Source organism: Vigna unguiculata, chromosome 1 (genome assembly GCF_037176805.1).
Source record: "Vigna unguiculata cultivar grain cowpea cultivar isolate G323 ecotype 2 chromosome 1, ASM3717680v1, whole genome shotgun sequence".
Taxonomy (NCBI): Eukaryota; Viridiplantae; Streptophyta; class Magnoliopsida; order Fabales; family Fabaceae; genus Vigna; species Vigna unguiculata.
The window spans coordinates 8,254,757-8,274,806 of NC_140792.1; the positions used below are offsets into that span (position 1 = coordinate 8,254,757).

At 33.8% G+C, this 20,050-nt stretch overlaps 1 pseudogene; it reads right to left on the minus strand.

Annotated features, from left to right (window-relative positions):
• Positions 1-2,070: 2,070 nt before the first annotated feature.
• On the minus strand, positions 2,071-4,584 carry LOC114187842 (uncharacterized; annotated as a pseudogene).
• Positions 4,585-20,050: the final 15,466 nt, after the last annotated feature.

Below are 20,050 nucleotides of genomic sequence, written 5' to 3' on the forward strand. Positions count from 1 at the left end.
CATGCACTCTTTTAATCTCAAAATAGAATTGTTAGCTCACATTAATTATTCATAACAACAGTAAAAAAAATCTTCATCTATGAAATTCCTTAACATTCTTGCACAAACTTACTAACTCAAAAATCGCTATTTTTTTTTTTTTTTGCCATTTCCCCAACAACCACGCCATTTGATAAACTCTTTTGTCTCTAAAAGTTTAATCAACATTGATTTCCCCACGTCTTATATATAGTATAGCTTGAAAACCAAAGATTAATCCTAGGAACGACAAAATTGCTTTTGAAGATGTTGAGAGTGTGAATGTCGAAAACGGAGGAAATCTAACTATATAAAACTAAAGAAACTAAAATCAATTTAAAATGAACCTAATCAGAAAACTAATTGAACTTATGAACAATGTTACTCCAAGACTCGTGATTCTAAATGCACTAAAATGGAGACTTTCACAATGCATGTTAACCTAATCTTTATGCTCAAACTAACACAATTACGCTATTCAAACTTGACTCAAACTACTGGAACTGGATTTTATCTATTTTACCTAAGAACCAGAAAATTAGGACAATGCATATTGGTGTTCATGGTGAAAGTGTAGGACAAATTCGAAAATTATAAGATATAGTAAATGATTGGATGAAATGATGATGCAATGCAATTTGAATTGACCTCAATTTGCTATAGAAACTGAAACAGATCAAAACAATTGAGTAAAACCCCAAATTCAAAAATCTAGAACCCTAATTAACGAACTTAACTACCTAAACATGAATTCGACTTCCTAATCTAAATTGACCACGAAATTAACATGGAAACATGTAAAACAAGCAACGCATATCATCACAAACACATTAGAATCAAGAAACAAAAAACTTTATAACATGTGAAAACAAAAATAAAAAATGAGAATGAACGGAAGAGTGCATGAATGGATCAGTTAAATCGAATTTCGTGAATTAGGATCCAATTGCTTGAATCTTGTTGATTCTAATAAAAAAACCTTTGATAGAAGTTAGATGATTGTGCATCCTCTGAAATTCAATGTGTTTCCAAACTGAATTTAGTAATATAGTGAATCAACCAAGTTCACTATATCAATCCTTCATCATAAACTTGGTTTAGTAGAGAAAAAAGAAAAATAAGAAGAACAATCGGTGAAAGTGAATAGAGAATGCAATTTGATTTAATGTACACATACTTACAACGATTATGTTCGGTGGAAATGGATGAAAGTACACAAAGAAGGAAGAATTCTTAATGCTAAGCCTACTGTGCGATCAATGGCTCCAAGAACACTCCAAAGGTGAGAAGGAAAATGCAGAAAAGTGAGAGAGAATTGTGTTCTGTGTGTGTGATGTTTCTGGATTGGAATGGAATGTGTAGTGTATGAATGAATGATCATCCTGGCTTGTCGTAGCCTTACAGAATATAACTATTTACAGAACTTCCACAACCTATTACAGGTCACTAAACTCCTAACTAATAAACTAAAACTAACTATCTAGACTAACTACTCTAATTTTGACCTTTAACCTAAGTAAAAAGTCTTCTAGTAGCTGCCACAGGTTGGAACAGTTAATCTCTTCCTTCTGCCATGTCCTCCTTTAATTTCTGACCTGTTGCAAAGGTAGCAAAGTTAGCTGGCTAAAAGCAGCCCCCACTTCACTCTAAAAATCAATGCCCACGTGAAAGGCTTTTGTAGCAGCATCCTTTGTATTTCTTCATTAAAGCACTTTCAACTTAGTAGCTACGATGAGACTACATGAGAGTACAATGAATATTTACAAGAATTAGTCTCATATATAACATGAGAGTACAATATAGCTCAGAGTACAATATATAACTTGACCAAAAATGGTAGGGGTGCCAAATTATATTTGTTATATATAATTTTTTTTTAATTAAAAAATAATAATTTCTTTTAATTAAAAAAAAATAATTTTTTAACATCATTTTTTTTATTCAAAATAAGCATTCATGACAATAGAATCTAAACAATATAATAATAATATATATGAAAGAGTAACATAAAGTTTATCATCAACAATAATATAAAACAAAAGTTACCTTTATTCAGAGTGCTCCTTTACACTCTTTCAATGACTTAAAATCTTCAATAATTGAATTAGAGCTGAAGTTAGTTGCAATATCCCTTTCAATATAGATTATCATAGTGCTTGCTAAAAATTCAGCCTCCATCTTATTTCTCAACTTGTTCTTGATTATTTTCATTGCAGAAAAAGATCTTTCAGTTGTAGCTGTAGAAACTGGAAGAGTCATGATAAGACGAAGATCTTTCAGACTTTTTTGTTGTTGCAAAACATGTACATAACTCTTGCATTGTTGATAAATTCTTCAAATTTGAATCTTGACGAGCATCAATAATGAAATGTTGAAGTTGAAAATTCAAATTAATCTTCTCTTGCTCATTGAAATCCATGGAATAATATTTTTCCACAAGAGTGCAAATTTTATCAATATTAAAAGCTTTATAAGCATCCTTAGGATTCAAAGCAGAGCTTAGAATTAATAACTCCATTGCTTGGTCATTAAATCTACTATTTAACTCTTGTAATTGCTTATCAATGGTAACAAAGAATATTTCAACTTTGAAATAATGCTCCACTGTAATATGATCCTTTTGGTGACGAGAGCGTCCTTGCCTTGCTACATAAGAAGCCCCAAAATTAGGCACCTCAATATCATGTTTTTCACAAAAAGAAGTCACATTTTTTAATAACTTATCCGAACCATTTTCTCTCAAGTTTTGAATAAGTTCTCTTGTAGAACAAACTAGACGCATAACATTAACTATATCCTGAGATTGTTGTTGTAATGCTTGACAAAGAACATCTGTTATCCCCATAATTTCTCTCACCAAATACAAGATCAGTATAAACTCAAATGAGGTCAAGCTTTTGTAAGCATTATTAGCATCACCACGTTGTGAATAAGTAGATCCATCAAGAGTAATTTTTTCTAGAACTAAACAAGTTGCATCATACATATTGATCAAGCTACAAATAGAAGAGAAATGGGAGCTCCAACGGGTATCCCCAGCTCGTTTTAAAGTACCAATTTGATTTGCCCCTTTACCCTTTTCAAGCTCATCAATTTCTAACAAATATGCAATTTCATCTAACTTGGCAGCCTGTAACTCATCATGACATTTACTAGAAGAGCAAACAATATTGACAATGAAAGTCAATTTTGAAAAGAATTGGTGAATTAGAATAACTTCTCTTGATGCAGCAACCAAGGCAAGTTGTAACCGATGAGCAAAACAGTGAACATAATATGCATAAGGACAACCATTCAAAAATAATGCTTGTAATCCATTCCATTCTCCTCTCATATTGCTAGCACCATCATACCCTTGACCACGGATATTAGAAACATTAAGATTATGTCGAGATAGTACAACACACAATTCATTCTTCAAAGTTATTGCTGCAGTGTCTTTAACATGCACAATATCAAAAAATCGCTCTTGAATAAAACCATTTTTATCAACAAATCTCAAAACAAAAGACATTTGCTCTTTTTTTGATTCATCACGAGCTTCATCGACAACTATACAAAACTTGGAATCCCCAATTTCCTCACGAATATGATTTTTCACTTTACTAGAAAGAATATTCAATAACTCCTTTTGAATTTTGGATGAAGTATATTTGGAATTGAATGGAGCATTTTCCAACACAACTTTTGCAACTTCATCATTGTATGATGCTATGAGTTTCATCATCTCAAGAAAATTACCTTGGTTCCTCGATTCAGTACTTTCACCATGACCTCTAAAAGCACAAGCTTGAAGTGATAAAAAACGAACCGTGTCGATTGAAGTCTTGAGACTTAACCGATTAATTTGTTCTGAGCTTTGCACTTCCAAAACATTCCTAATGTGACAATTTTGATTTAACAAGTCTTGACAAGCAGACACTACAATATTGTGTGGTGAACAAGGATCCTTCCCAATGTGTTTAAGGAAAGCACAAATTTTTCCATTATTAACTTTCCTCCAATTTTTAAAACCTATAAAATAACATTCAAAAAGTTAAAACATGTTGATAACAATAAACTTATTGCCAATTAGAATTCAATGAAAATAAACTCAATTACCTGTAACAATGAAAACATCTGAGCCAGGTCGTCCGCTTGGTTTTTTACTAAAAAGATAGCACGGTAAGCAATATGCAACATCTTTTAATGACGAATACTCTAACCATGAAGGAAATAAGCTAAACCATGTGTACTGAAATCTTCTTGGATGATCATCTTTACCAGAAAATGGATAATTTTCTAGACGCATTTGATATGGACCCCATTTTAGATAAGCCCTTCATACTTCATCAATTTGATTTGGTGGGTATTGCCAAATTTGAAGAGCTTTCCCGGATCACATTCTAAAGTATTTTCAAATTCATTAAGTGTAACTTTAGGAACCTTAGAGAGTTGTTTTTCATTTTCTTCAATATTTGGATTCTCATGAAGTTTCTCAATTTTAGATGACGTAGATGCATTTTTTTCATCTTCATCACAAGCCTTCCTCTTGAAAAAAGAATCCATTCTTTTACTCTTTATCATAATTTTTCTAATATAAATTTTTCACCTCTCACCTATTTACAAAAAGATAAAATTATGAATACCCAAAATTAAATCTTAAAAGCAAGACTCAATATTTTAAGAAAACTAATAATTTCTAAATGATTAGCTTCCCTTACCTTAGAGTAGATTCCTAATCTTGTTCTTCCCTTACACAACTTCAAAGCTTAAAATAGCTCTATCTACACAAAGAAGAGTTTGATCAACAATTAAAGCATGATTTTATGATCTCTAACAGATAGATATATGCCTAGAGTGTAGAAAAGCCACATACAAGAGGGAAACATATTGCTTAAAAAATAAAAAGGAAAAGATGAACTTACTCAAAAGAAGAAATTGTTCGGTCCAAAATGTTCCTTAACTTTTCAATTTTGCCGTAGTGCAATTTGATTTTGAAAATAATAAGGAATTGATGGTGAAAATTAAGATGGAAATAAAAGGGGAGAAAGAGATGGAGGCACGGAAGAGAGAAACCAAATAGAAAAGTATAAGAAATTACAATAGAGAACAAAACGTGATTTTTAAATTTTAAAACAGAATTTTCAAACTAAATTAATATAAATAAGGTAATAATATATAAATAAAGTAATAATATATAAATAAAGTAATAATATATAAATAAAGTAGTAATATATAAATATATTTTTTTAAATACATAGAAAATAAAATAAAATAAAAATAATTCATATAAATAGAGTAATAATTTTTAAATATTATTTTTTAAATATATAGAAAAAAAAGTGAAAACAAAAACGGTTGGGGGAGCCGTGGCTCCCCCTGTCCCTTAATACTTCCGCCCCTGGAGGTTACAATTTCACTTTGTTAAGGATTTACAAATATGTGTTCAACCCAATGTCTCAATATACACTATTGATATAAAAACTTTACAGCTTTCACACTTTCCTATTTTAGAAATTCTTCATTGTGGTTTTCACGTACAACTTTGCATCCTTTATATAGTTGTAGCATTGATAGTCGTTGCTTCATCATAATCTTCATGATTTCTCTTGATAAGGAATGACTTGATCAATTCTTTAATTTGATTCTTCAAGACTTCAATTGTTACTTGTTGATGCTCTTTGTGATATCTTTCCTTTTTTGATTAAGCGTGAGTTTGGTTTGAAGTTTTCTCTTTCTTCAACGTTCACATTTATATTGTTTAGGAAACTCTGTCCAATCTAATTCTACAATTTAATCATTAGAGCAATAATACTTTTTAATCAATCAGTAGTTCAATCTTATGTCAAATGGATTATTTCCAAAAGTTCATATGACTTGAGCATTTATTTTTGAAAAAATTATTCCTTTAATGTATAATTATCAGAAGATAATTCTATGAACATTGTGGCTCATTTAGTTAATTATCCATTTTAAATTATCATATTTATATCTTAATTCAAATTCTCAATCAGAGATTAGAGAAAATAAAACACTTAGCCAATTAACATAGCATATTCTGACTCATCTAATATGTGTAGGAAACTGATGCTTATTTCTTTTACTTGTTTGGTCAATGCACAAGTCTGCTGAATTTTACTATATTGTTTGAGTTGTCTAATGCCTTGATCGTCTAATGGCTTGAGTTGTCTTGGTTCATCTAATGCCTTAAGTCGTCTAGTGCCTTAGGCCGCTTAATGCCTTAGGTCATCTAATGACTTCATCTAATGCACTCACCTAGTGATCTTCTTTGGTTGTACTTGTCTACTCTAACTCGTCAATTTCTTAGACTCATCTAATGGCTTGGTCTATTGCATATGCAAGACTTACAACTTATATCAATACTTATAAAACTTAATAGCCATAATTAAACATATGAAAACACATTTATGGAATATGTTTTTTATCTGCGAAACACATACATTAGGCACACCAATTCTATCTTTCTCTCTCTCTCCCTCCCTCTCTCTCTATCTCTCTCTCTCTCTCTCTCTCTCTCTCTATATATATATATATATATATATATATATATATATATACATACACACACACACCTACAAACGTTTACCCGTCTAATGTTTTTTCACACCAAACTATAGACTTCCTAGTCTAGTAGAGTCAATGTTTTGTTATCATCAAAACTCTATTATCTTAAGGGACTCATTTACTCCAATAATGATCACCCTTAATGAACACAAACAATGTTCTTACAAAGTTGTGGGGCATAAAAGGTTTCAACAGTGTTTTAGCACTTGCACAATGACCACTCTAGTTCTTATCCTTTTCTAAAAGAGTCTATATATAAGCTTGAAAAGAGATAATCGTTGTAAACCCTTTTATGTCCAGTGAATATCTTTTACCTCACTTGTGTTAATACACTTGCAGCAAATATTTCACAAACAAGAGGGGGTGAGATGGTTGTCTTAAAACCATTTTCAGAAACAATTTTGACGAATTATGAAGTGTTTGTAGAATGCTTAAAGATTAGAGCATTTACACAAAACAAGATATGCCAAGATGATGAAAGAAGAAACAAAACACATCAAATTTTATATCGGTTCAATTCTTTAAGAATCTACATCCAATTTCTCGCAACCTTACCTAGAATTTCACTAAGACGTCAAGAGTTATATTACAAGATTCTCCTATGTAATACCTACACTCAAGATACACAAGAACACTTGAATACACTTCAAGATTTTACAAATAAGACAATGTTGCACATAATTGACTAATCCTATCACCTACTTGGTGATATGAACATAAAAGAAACAAGATTATACATAGAGAAGTTAGATGGAATACACCTGTTTTGTGTAGATATTATAGATATTATACACACACACATAATGTTTGTTTTGAAATGGAAAGGTAGTTTTTAAAGTGGTTGAAAGAATTAACCAATTGCATTAGTGATGTAATCGATTACATATATTCGTTTCTGATTCCCAATAGTAGATTAATCAATTATATTATTATATTTATCGATTAATACAAAATGAACACACACACGTAGTGTTTGTTTTGAAATGAAAAGGTAGTTTTTAAAGTGGAAAGCTTTTTTTGAATGAATTAATTGATTGCATTAGTGATGTAATCGATTACATATATTCATTTTTGATTCCCAATAGTAGATTAATCGATTATATTATTATATTTATCGATTAATATATACAAAATGAAATTATTTTCTCTATCACTATATTATTCCATTATATTATGCACTTAATTGATTATTTTGTTGGTTTAGTGGGTACATTTTGAAAATACACTCATTTTGTGCCATTATAGTGCTTAATAGATCAATTGTGATTATATTGATTTCAAGAGCTTTTTAACTTTGCTTTTTACAACTTTTCTAGACACAACTTCTAGCCTAATGTGATCATACAATATTGTACCTTTGTTTGCTTGGACATAATCAAAATACAATGTGCTCTTGAATCTTCAACCTATTTGAGTGCCAAGAGTAATAGTCTCCCTTTATTTTAATGATGGCCAAAACCAACCTACAATGAGCATGACAATATAATACCTACGACCTTTTCCCCCCTTTGGACATTAGCAAATGAGGGAAACAAAATATGTTCATAGAGAATTATAATGTAGTAGCATAAGGTAAGCATGAGATATAATGAGAGTTAAAAGGTCTTAAGCATAGGCAACATAATGAACAAACTAAAATTTCATGCCAAAGGTATACAGACATAAACAACAAAGATAATTCGACAAGATTTTAAGCAGTACATACCAAAAGTTCTCATAAGCAATCATAAAAGCAAATCAGTTTAGGTCATCAGACATGTCATCCTCTTCCACAACATTATCATCCTCATCATAACCTTCATGAGATGCATCTTCATTTTCTTCATCTTCTACCACATCATCAAAGTCAACAATATTAGCTTATTAAATATTGTCAAAATTAGACTCATTTTCTTTACCATTTTGATTTTTCTTCATCAATCTTGCCATTTGCTTATCCAACTTGTCAAATTTGGCCATGTAAGTTTGATGATTTATGGTAAGAAGACTTAAGTGCTTCAACACGCACCTCTCAAAATCAGTTCTAGGTTTAACTCCAGACATTGGTTGAGCCTGCAAAGCATCCACATTTATGGGATCAACATCTTCTGCAATCTCAAGAGGTTATCCTTGAACATCCATTCCTTATCCAATAGAAAGATATCCATGTGATGTAAGCCATTGTCTTCAATTTTGTTTAAGAAAGTTAGATCCATGTACACTTCATTTGTAAGATCAACATTATAATATTCAAGAACCTTTGGAAGAAATATCTCATATGGGAGTGGATACATAGGAAGCCCGATGGCTTTCAGAATTGTATCACAAACAAGCTCAGCCCAATCAGTTTGGATTTTAGCCTTAAGGGTGAACATGAGATAGACATCTTTTATTGTTAATTGGGCATGATTACTCCCCCTAGGACCTAAAATCCATCCAATATTAAAAGCCATGACTCAGTCATCCCTTTTCATTCCTAGTCTTAAACAAAGAATACTTCATAATTTCATTTGGGTACTGTCAACATCCAATTTCATCCGGATTATAATATATATATTTTTATTGCTTTTTTATTATTATTATTTTCACTTATTTATTTATTTATTATTATTATTATTATTTTCATTCTTATCTTATTTTACTTTGATTTTATTATGTCCTTTTATCTTTTATTTATTTATTTTTATCTTATTTTATCTTTTTCTTTGTTTTCAATTTTCTTCATATTTATTTTATTTCATTTTATTATTTAAAAAAACGAATTAAAAAAAGAGTGAAAAGAAAAACAGATTTGAAAAAAAGTAAAGAAAGAAAAGGGGTGTGGAGCATTCAATTCCCATAGTTTCCTATAATAACTATGGTGGCGACTCCAAAAAAAAATACACAATTTGGTCCTTTTTCATTTATATGAATGACCAATATACCCTAAGCCCAATTTCCATTGGCCCCTAAGTCCAATTCCCACATTAGTTTCTAAGCCCAGATTTCACACTAACCTCAAGTCCAGTTTCCACACTGGCCCTCAAGCCCAGTTTCCACACTGGCCCCCAAGCCCAATTTCCACTGGCCCCCAAGTCCAATTCCCACACTAGTTTCTAAGTCCAGTTTCCACATTGGCCCCTAAATCCAGTTTTGTCTGGCCTCACAGTTTTTTTTTTCTAGCCTGTAAGCCTAGTTTTCTTTGCTCGCAAATTAAAATAAAAGAAAATGAAAAAAGTAAATTCCACCCATGCATCCACACATCCATGTACGCATCATCATATATGTTCAAAAAGAAAACCATAACATGTCATGCATCATCAAATCATCCATCATACTCCACAAAATCATTAAAAATCATTTAAAAAAAATTCAAGACATTCACGCAATGTTTGTCGACACTTCAAAAGCAAAATTCAGGTTCTCTTTTTATACATTAAGACCCTTTGCAAGGCAATGGTCATTGATTTCTTATGTCACATCGAGGCCCTCTGCGAGCAATGGTCATCGATCTCTTTACATCAAGACCCTCTGCAAGGCAATGGTCATTGATTTCTTATGTCACATCGAGGCCATTTGCGAGGCAATGGTCATTAATTTTTTCCGGATCGGGACCCTCTACATGGTAATGGTCATTGAATCCTTCAGATATAGACCCTCTCCTCGAGATTGGTCTAATATCTTTTTCAAAAAGTCAAAGTACAAAAAGAATATGGTTTGTCAAATAGTGACCCTCTACAAGGTAATGGTCACCAAATCTTTTGGATATAGACCCTCTCCTCGGGATTGGTCTAATCTTTTCTCAAAAAAATATAAAAAAAAGAAAATTTTCAAATCGAGGCCCTTTACATGGTAATGGTCACCGAATCTTTTGGATATAGATCCTCTCCTCAAGATTGGTCTAATCTTTTTTTTTTTCAAAAAGTAAAAATACAAAAAGAATTTGGTTTTTCGGATTGGGACCCTCTACATGGTAATGGTCGTTGAATCCTTTAGATATAGACCCTTTCCTCAAGATTGGTCTAATCTTTTTTTCAAAAAGTCAAAATACAAAAAGAATTTGGTTTTTCGGATTGGGACCCTCTAGTTGGTAATGGTCACCTAGTTCCTTTTAGATGCAGACTATCTCCTTTTGAATGGTCAAGTCTATCTTCAAATTTGTCTTCTTTTGAAACCCGAACGAAATTAGTGTTTTTATCTTTACTTATCTTTTATTACGATAATATGAAAAATGGAAATTTTCAATTATCTAGTAAAATCTAAATAAAGAGGGGCAGCTGTCAACACCCAATTTCGTCCGGGTAAATAAATTTATTTTCAAAAAAAATTAAAAAAAAATGTGAAACATTATTTTCTTCAAAGATTTTCAAACTTTAATTTTAGGAAAAAAAAGAAAAAAGGAGAGATGAAAAAAAAAGAAAAAAAAGGAAAAAAGAGGGAAATGCCCAATTTGTTATTAATTATCGCACTCCTTCTCATGAGCCCAACAACTCAACCTGCTTTGTACCCCTGTTCCTGGAAGAGAAATTAGTGATATGATTCTAATAATGAGAAGAAATATTTCTTCAAATGGTTATAATCAATATTACTAATTGAGATTGATTTTGTGCTCTGATTTGTTAATGGTTAGAATCAGTATTACTAATTTGGGATTGATTTTGTGCTCTGATTTACTATGATTTGATTCCCATAATGTGTTGCTATCATAACCAATTCCTTTCTTATATTGTTCATTACAATTAAAGCTGAGATTGCATTGATATTGCAAGGTGCGAGTATAAATACGCACTCTATCATAACCGAAAAAGAAAAAGATTCTCTACACTTCTCTACTTCTCTCCCATCACCACTCCCACATACACACCTCCTTTTTTACCTCTCTTTAAAAAAAAAACATACTGAAGGAGGTAGAAAAAAAACATTCTCTACACACTCTCTTACTCTCATTACCACCCACATAGACACCTCTCGTCTTTATCTCTATTGGCAAAATAAACACAGAAATATTAGAAAAGGAAGCAAAAAAAAAAAAAGAAAAGAGAAAAGGTGAGGAGATATTGAAAATTTTTTAAGGTATGTCACTCTCAATTCTTTCATCTTTGGATTTAGTACTTTTTTTTTCAATTTTCATTCTTTTGTTTTTAATCATAAAAAATATTTTTTCTCCTTTCTTTAAGTGTCTATTTGGTCGCTCGCGTCGCGTGACACCAATTTTAAAATAATACTAAAATTTAAATAAAAAGGTTTTTAAAATTATGAACAAATTAAATCATTTATCAAATAATTTTCCAAATATTTTTTTCAAAAAGAACTACGTAACCCTGATTGTCCATTCACATGGAGATACGTAGGAGCGAGGATTAATCCTCGTCGGGCCAAAAAATCAAAAAAATAGTTCTGTTGTTTTTTGTACATTCTTTTATTAATATTTTTGGGGGAAATTAAATATTTTGAAAAAATCACATAACTTTTGCACATTTAATTCAAGGTACCGTCTTAGGACGGACGTTGTGGGGTGTTAATACCTTCCCCACGCGTAACCGACTCCAGGACCCAAAATCTGATTTTTCGCAGACCTTACTCTTTTTTATGGTTTTCCATAGTTTCCTATAATAACTATGGTGGCGACTCCAAACTCTGTTTTTGCAAATTTTTATTTTTAGTTCGTCGTCTCATCGCAATTTCGGTTGTGACATGTATAATCATCTTAAACATTAAAGCTTGAAGTTTGTGACGTTCCTCAATTTTGAAAGCATTAAAAATAATTATGAGTTTGATGATTGCAAAGAGGACAAATGACTCTAATTTTTTTTTTAGAAGGGCAGAGCATAACAAGTTTTTCATCATGTATTCATGCATTTCAGGATCTTGATCTGTACAATAATGTTTTGACTCCTTGTTCTTGAATTAAGCAAACATATCATGGATAACCATTTGCATGTCCTACCATCATGACTTGTTTTGACAATAGATTCAAAAAGCAAAAATATCGACATCATGATAAAAGTGAGCATTTTCCTGCATCATACTTCTTCAATCAATTTGTTTTCTCAAAAGGAATCAATGCAACAAAATTCTTCTTCTTGACATCCCTAAGATTGATGGTCCTTTTCATTCATATAAATGACCTATATATCCACCAAGCACAGTTTCGTACTGGCCTACCAAGCCCAGCTTTGCCTAGACCACCAAGCCCAATTCCGTATTGGCCAACCAAGCCCAGTCTCGTATTGGCCCACCAAGACCAATTCCGTATTGGCCCAACAAGCCAGTCCTGTACTGGCCCACCAAGCCCAATTCCGTATTGGCCCAACAAGCCTAGTCCCGTATTGGCCCACCAAGCCTAGTTCCGTACTGGCCCACCAAGCCCAATTCTGCATTGGTCTAACAAGCCCAGTTCTGTACAGGCCCACTAAGCCCAGTTCCATACTGGCCCACCAAGCCCAATTTCGTATTGGCCCACCAAGCACAGTTTTGTATTGGCCCACCAAGCCTAACTTTGCCTGGCCCACCAAGCCCAATTCTGTATTGGCCCAACAAGCCCAGTTCTGTACTGGCCCACCAAACCCAATTCCGTATTGGTCCAACAAGCCCAATTCCGAACGACCCACAAAACCCATCTCACTTGGCCCGTTAAGCCTATCTCGCATGACCATCAAAGCCCAAGATATCTGGCCCACAAATCCTAGCTCGCCTAGTCTCCTAAGTCTTGTTTTTTAGCAAAACAAATAATGAATAATAAATAAAAAAAGTAAATAATGAGAGAAAATAAAAAATGCAAAAAAAAAATTCCATCATGTTTCACCACTATCATACAGTTTCATCATATCACATCATCCATCATACATCATACATCATAAGAATTAATGAAAGTCGATTAAAAAAGAAAATCGCTCAAAAAGAAAAAATTGGCGAAAAATCAATCAGTACAATTATTTTGCACAACCTTCACCAATGTTACGCATCCATGTGTTATTTGTCGATACATCAAAATCAAACCTCAGGTTTCTCCCTTCGGACAACGACCCTCTCCTTGGGATTGGTCAAGTCCAGATCCTCCTTTCATTGTGACCCTCTCCTTAGGAATGGTCAACTCTTGTGTTCTCCTTTCGGACAACGACCCTCTCCTTAGGATTGGTTAAGCCCAGGTCCTCCTTTGCTCACGACCCTCTCCTTAGGAATGGTCACGTCTTTGTGTTCTCCTTTCAGACAACAACCTTCTCCTTGGGAATGGTCAAGTCCAGGTTAAGACCCTCTCCTTGGGAATGGTGAAGTCGATGTTCTACATTCATACAATGACCCTTTCCTTGGGAGTGGTGAAATCCAATTTGTCATATCGAGACCCTCTCCGTGACAATGGTCATCGATTCCTAGGCCTTCTCCTTAGGATTGGCCAAATCGTTTGTTGGATCAAGACCCTCTACTTTGTAATGGTCATCGAATCCTTCTGGATATAGACCCTTTCCTTTGGAATGATCAAATCAACATTGCATCGAGACCCTCTCCATGAGACTGGTCATGGATTCATTTACATCAAGGCCCTCTGCAAAGCAATGGTCATTGATTTCTTGGTTGCATCGAGACCCTTTACAAGGAAATGGTCATTGATTTCTTACACCAAGGCCCTCTCCTTTGGAATGGTCATTGATTCTCTTTGTTGCATCGAGACCCTCTCCATGGGACTCGTCATCGATTCCTTTACATCAAGGCCCTTTGTAAAGAAATGGTCATTGATTTCTTGGTTGCATTGAGACCCTCTGCAAGGCAATGGTTATCGATTTCTTACATCAAGGCCCTCTCCTTTGGAATGGTCATTGATTCTCTTTGTTGCATCGAGACCCTCTCCATGGGACTCGTCATCGATTCCTTTACATCAAGGCCCTCTGCAAAGCAATGGTCATTGATTTCTTGGTTGCATCGAGACCCTCTGCAAGGCAATGGTCATCGATTTCTTACATCAAGGCCCTCTCCTTTGGAATGGTCATTGATTCTCTTTGTTTCATCGAGACCCTCTCCATGGGACTGGTTATTGATTCCTTTACATCAAGGCCCTCTGCAAAGCAATGGCCATTGATTTCTTGGTTGCATCGAGACCCTCTGCAAGGCAATGGTCATCGATTTCTTACATCAAGGCCCTTTCCTTTGGAATGGTCATTTATTCTCTTTGTCACATTGAGACCCTCTCCGTGGGACTGGTCATCGATTCCTTTACATCAAGGCCCTCTGCAAAGCAATGGTCATTGATGTCTTGATTACATCGAGACCCTCTGCAAGGTAGTGGTTATCGATTTCTTTACATAGAAACCCTCTCCCTAGGAATGGTCGAATCCACACATAAAATTTCAAAAAAAAAAGTTTCAAAACATGATAGCACATAAAAAAAAAAACTCAAAATGAAGCAAAATTAAAAAAAAAAGATTCATACTTTCAAAGAAAAAAATTAAAAAAAAAAACAACATAATTTCAAAAAAAAATTGAAAAACAAAAAGATAAATTTTAAAAGTTTGTTTGGCATCACGACCCTCTCTGATAGAATGGTCAGTGATTTCTTTCTTCCTTTCTGAATAAGACCTAGTTGAGCCCATTTCACTTTCCAAATCTTGACCCTCTTCTTAGAATTGGTCATCACATCCCTTTAATTCATTTTTTTTATTCACCCTTTTCCCTATCAAAATCCGATCGAAATTAATGTTTCTATCTTTACTCATTTTTTACTATGATATTACGAAAAGTCAATTTTCATATTATCGGTAAAATCTAAGTAAAGAGGAACAGCTGTCAATACTCAATTTCGTCCGGATTATAATATATATATTTTTATTATTTTTTTATTATTATTATTTTTACATATTTATTTATTATTATTATTATTATTATTTTCTTTCTTATCTTATTTTACTTTGATTTTATCATGTCCTTTTATCTTTTATTTATTTATTTTTTATCTTATTTTATCTTTTTATTTGTTTTCAATTTTCTTCATATTTATTTTATTTCATTTTATTATTATTATTTATTATTTAAAAAAAACGAATTAAAAAAAGAGTGAAAAGAAAAACAGATTTGAAAAAACGTAAAGAAAAAAAAGGGGTGTGAAGCATTTAATTTTCTGCACACGGTAGGCTAGCCCTTTCCTTATTTGGTAGCCTGGAACGTCCCTGAAACATGCATTAGCTAACGTGCAGTAGCTGAACTGCTGCTACTCATCACACAAAAAAGAAAATTGCATCAGTGAATAAAGGATGCTATGGTGACTGATCAGAGAGGCATATATTGATTGAAGGGGAAAAAGTGGCTCTACTGGATATTGACCAAGAGGAGAAAGCAACTGCCACTTCCCACCTTACCATGAACAAACAGAGGGGATCTCATAAATAAAAGAAAAAAGACAAAAGAGGGGCATCTCATAAAGAGAGAGAAGGAAGAAGAGAATGGCACAGGAGCTCACTCGCATGAGAGGATTTTAACGTTTCAAAATACAATTGATAACAAACAATAACAAGCAACAAAGGGAGGGAGGAGAAGATTCCATGAGAGAAAAAAAGAGAACAAGGTGAAGAGGAAAAAAGAGTGGAAACAGCTCGGGCAAGGGGGACAACATACTTGAACGAACAGACCCAAGACCACCACCAGCAGGAGCTTCTGAGAAGTGAGCATTGTACCTTCAATATTTATGTGAGTATGATTAGTTGCATGTGGGGATGGCTATATTTCATTGTTATTGGGTCATGATTCAAAATATGCTTGTATGTAGAGACTGTTGTTGCTTTAACGGTTGAAAATGAAACACCATGACACTCTTCCATCACCAAGCTCTCAATGTCGTCACACCCTTCCAACTCACATTTTCCTCCATTACCGATTACCACAACAAACACACAATACTCCATTCTCCTCCCTAGAACAAAAAAACACACTTGCACTAACGGTTATCATCCATTCACCAGTTCCCCCACTATTACAAACTCCACACTCATGTCTTCCACTTGCAAAAAGAGACAACAAAAAACAGAGACCCAAGAAAGCACCCACCTACAAATCCCCTCCTCCATTCATGTCTTCACTTCAACCTCTAACTCATTCCCCATTCCAATCCCGCAACATTCCCCCTATCATCACCTACACCTTTCACCTACAGGATATCTAAACCATAACCCAAACATACTTCACAAACAGTTATATTTTGCAGAACACGTCTTCACTTGCTTACTCGCTCACCATCATCTTCGTCTCACACCTGCGTAAAAACTAGAATCACATTCATTCATCATCATCACTATCATGCACCCTTTCATCATTCAGACCCAAGCACAAATCAGAAACAAAGAAATTGTCATCGGTGAGTCGGACTTTGAGTGGGCTGAATGATGGTAGCTCCGGCACGGTTGGGGGCGTTGTAGTGGGGCTCGGTGATGTGGATTCCAAACCTTGGTGACTCGCGCAAGAAGAAGAATGAGAGGCCTAGGGCGCAGCGGAGGCGATCTGGGTCGCGAAGGTCAAAGGTTGAGTTTCCATGGTGCTCGCGTGTCCCAATCGCAGTGTTCGGTACAGTGGCGGCAAATTTTGGTTGGCTACGAAGGTTCGACGAAGGAGCCTTGTACGCGGAACATGAGAACAAAGAAGTGCTCGCGAAAAGGGAAAAAATGAGGTCGAGAAAATGACACGAGCGCCGGCAGCTCCGTCGACGGTGGCCGCCGTCGTCGTCGGCATTTAAGGTTGAGTAGACGCGCGTCCCAAGGCCTGGAGTTGTGTTGGTGGCGTCAAAAAGAAGAAGTTGCAGGGAGAGCTTTAGCTTTAGTTAGGGATCTATTTATTTTCTTTGAGAGAATAAAGGAAAGTGTCCTGTCTTTTCTTTTTCTTCGCACACCCCTGCCTATACTGCATGCACCCCACCTGTTTACTTCGTGCACCTCCCACATGTGATAGTCCTGCACCTCCATATCTTTGTCTATTGTTTTTGGGCCTGTTATTGCGTTTACTTTGTGCACCCCCACTAATCACTCATGTACCCACATATGTTGTTTTCCACTTTTATCCTTCTTAAATAATTTCATCCTTTTATTTATTTATTTTATTTTATTTTATTTTATTTAAAAAAAACAAATATACTTGAAAATTATAAAAATTACAAATATAGAAAAAATAAAAAAAATGTTCTCTTTCATTTTATTGTGTCTATCCAGTCGCTCGCACCGTGTGACACTTATTTTCTAGAAATACCAAAAAATAGTTTTATTTCCCTTTTAGTGTCTGTTCGGTTGCTCGCATCGTGACACTTATTTTCTAAAAATATCAAAAAATAGTTTTCTTTCCCTTTTAGTGGGTGTCCGACCGCTTGCGTCGTGTGACACATATTTTCAACTAATTCAAAAATACCAAAAAAAATACAAAAGTATCAACATTTTCAAGGAAAAAGTCTTTTTCAAGAACTACGTGATCTTTGATTCTCCACCGTGAGATACGTAGGAGCAAGGCCAATCCTTATCAGGTTCACCTCTAAAAAATCAAATCATTTTGTCAATTGTTTTCCAAATATCTTTTTAAAGAATTACGTATCCCTGATTTCTTATTTTGAATGAGAATACATAGGACTAAGGTCAATTCTTGTCGGGCCCAAAAAATTAAAAAATATTTTTGTTTCTTTTTAGTATTTTTGTCTTATTATTTTTGGGGAAAATTAACATTTTAAAAATCACATCGACTTTGCATTTTTCATTAAAGGTACCGCCCTTCGGCGGGCGCTGTAGGGTGTTAACACCTTCCCTACGCGTAATCGACTCCCGAATCCAAAATCTGGTTTTTCGCAGACTTGTTTTATTTTCATGATTTTCCATAGTTTTCCAGAAATAACTATGGTGGCGACTCCAAATCTCTTTTAAAACTCATTTTCTTTTTTGGTTCGTCGTCCCATCGCGATTTCGGTTGCGACAAGTACCTAAAGAGCGACTTGTATATATTTGTTTGCTAATATTTGGAGCACCTCGATAAGACTAACCGGCTCTTAACCTAAAGCCGACAACAGAAACAACATCATCTAGAGCACGTCAACCTCTTTCACCGTAAAGATAATAACTCAATTTTCCATTCTTGCATTTGCATAGAAAACTTTAATGAGATTTGGGTAATATGTACGTTTTAGCTGAAGAATTTTCCAAACCCTAGTGATGAAGAAGATCCTTGAAGAAAAATCCAATGGATTGGAAGAACTTCATGTCAATGCAGTTCGGATTCACTAGTTTCCTTATTTTCCAGAAACATAGATAAGTGTTTTGATGTTCTTCGTCACTTATCTACCCTTCAAAATTGGCTGAACGAGAGACATATTTTGTAGCTTTTCATTTCATTCTCCTTAGTCTTGAGCATGAAGCCTTTTCTTCCACAAAGATGAGAGAAGACAAACTTAGGGCTTTGAATGGGAGAAACGAGTGAGCTGGTGAAGGAGGGGACATAGGATACACATCTCTTTTAAGGTTTTAATTTTGTTTGGTATTTAAAAAATATGATTTTATTAGTTAAACATAGTTAATGTATTAGAAGAAAAAAACAACGAAAATGATTTTTGGACTACTAAATTTTGACAACTTTCTCTTACAACCTTATGTGGCATCTTCTAAGTAGTTTTCTATTTTTCTATTTTCTCATTCTCAATATTTCAAAACCACTTATAAAATGACACATCATGTTGTAAGAGAAAGTTGTCAAAATTTAGTAGTCAAAATATCATTGTCCAAAAAACAATTAGGGTTACTTTGACTAGTCAAAAATCATGTGAAGTCAGTTTCAAAGCAGTGTAGTGTGTAATGTAATCATGACATGTGTGGCATTTTAGAATCATAATGTAATCGATTAAGGCATAGAATATAATCAATTATTACAGGATAGTTTTAAAGCAAATAAGCATAGAATTAATTGACTATGCAACTAACATAATTAATATATACAGAATTACATAAAATGTTGATTTTTAAGATGTGCACGTAATGTCTAATATGACTAGCTCATTTCTAATCACAAAAAATCTATCTCTAGTTAATGGTTTGGTAAAAATGTCAGCTAATTGATTTTGAGTATTTATTTATTCAATTTTATACTCCCCCTTAGCTACATGATTCCTAATGAAGTGATATCTAATTTCTATATGCTTAGTTCTAGAATGCATGATTGAATTCTTGGTGAGGTTTATATCACTAGTATTGATGGACGACGATTCACAGTGATTGACGAACTCGTAGTGGAAGACCGACAAACTCGTTGCGGAAGACTTGCAATGTAACGTGATAACGCTGTCGTTGACGCGATCAAATTAATACTACTTATCTATAACAACTTCAGTATTGTTAAGAAAGTAGTCAACAAAATAGTAAGGGTAAAGTAACTCAAAGTCGTCTCCCAATGAACACAGATTTGATTTTTAACAAATTAGTTCTTATAAAACTATACAAAAGAGTTAGTCAAATAAAATAATAAAAATATATGAAAGATAAATATAAAAAGATAAAATAAGATA